General features: G+C 66.2%; 1 protein-coding gene across 1 annotated transcript in view; it reads right to left on the bottom strand.

Annotated features, from left to right (window-relative positions):
• Positions 1–1,001, bottom strand: part of TNS3 (tensin 3) — an 84,539-nt gene that overhangs the window by 42,552 nt on the left and 40,986 nt on the right. The window lies entirely within an intron of this gene.

Here is a 1,001-nt window from a genome sequence, read left to right as displayed (position 1 = left end):
CCGAGGAGGGCTGGGGCTGTGCAGGGATGGCCGCGGAGGGCTGGGGCACAGGTTACACCGGGCCGTCCCCAGGGAACCCCGGTGCGCAATGCCCAGGTCTCAGTCCTCGATGGCCACCCCGGCCACGCAGACGCCCTGCAGGCAGTCTCCTGGGGAGACGTGTGCCACGTGGAATCCATGGCCTCTTTCCCCTCAACATCAACAAATGCTCGTGAGGAAGCGTTTCTGTCGTCTGAACTCTCCATGCTCCCACAAAAGAAGCAGGTGGTCATTACAGCGTGTGATGTGCAGCATGCGTATGCATGGGCTGCGATTAGAGAGAGACGGGGCGGGGGGGGGGCACAGGGAGGGAGAGAGAGAGAGGAAGGCAGGGGACAGGAGGGGGGCAGAGAGAGACAGAGGGAGAGGAAGGCAGGGGACGGTCTGTGAGGTTCTCGCGTGTCTGAGGGGGAGGAACGGCTAGAACACGCGGCTGTGGGGCCGGCACGCACACCCTCCAGCCTTGCTCTCCACCAGCCACATGTGACCTGCCGTGCTCAGGGTGAACTCAGCCGTGACAGGCAGGTAGGGGGCGGTCCCTGTGTGAGGGATTCTGACCTGCGGGCCCCTGAGCTGCTGTTGGCAGGTGCTGGTCTCTCACAGCCCCGCCCAATCCCGGGCTGCCCGAGGCAGCTCTCCTCACCTCCATCCACAGCAGCCAAGCACCTGGCCCGGGGGCGAGGCTGGAGGGCCAGCCTGGAGCACCTGCCGGGCTCAGGGTCGGCCAGTCCAGCCTCCCCAGATGCACCCCCGAATCATCTCAGCTCCCGCGTGGGTAACACAGACCACAAGAACTGGGGGACCCCCAGTGCACCCCTGATGGGGAGAGTCAGCCGTTTCGCCGGCTGTGCTGGTGGCTGTCTAGACAGGCCTCAGGAATGTCTCCCGAGAAAGCGCCCGCCGCAGCGGGCTGGCTGGTCCTCCCGCAGCCGGCGCCCCGAGTCCACGGAGCCGATCACTGG

The sequence above is a fragment of the Myotis brandtii genome, unplaced genomic scaffold (assembly GCF_000412655.1).
Source record: "Myotis brandtii unplaced genomic scaffold, ASM41265v1 scaffold743, whole genome shotgun sequence".
NCBI classification, from domain to species: domain Eukaryota; kingdom Metazoa; phylum Chordata; class Mammalia; order Chiroptera; family Vespertilionidae; genus Myotis; species Myotis brandtii.
The sequence above is the reverse complement of the archived record's forward strand: the minus strand, read 5'-3'. Positions and strand labels throughout refer to the sequence as shown.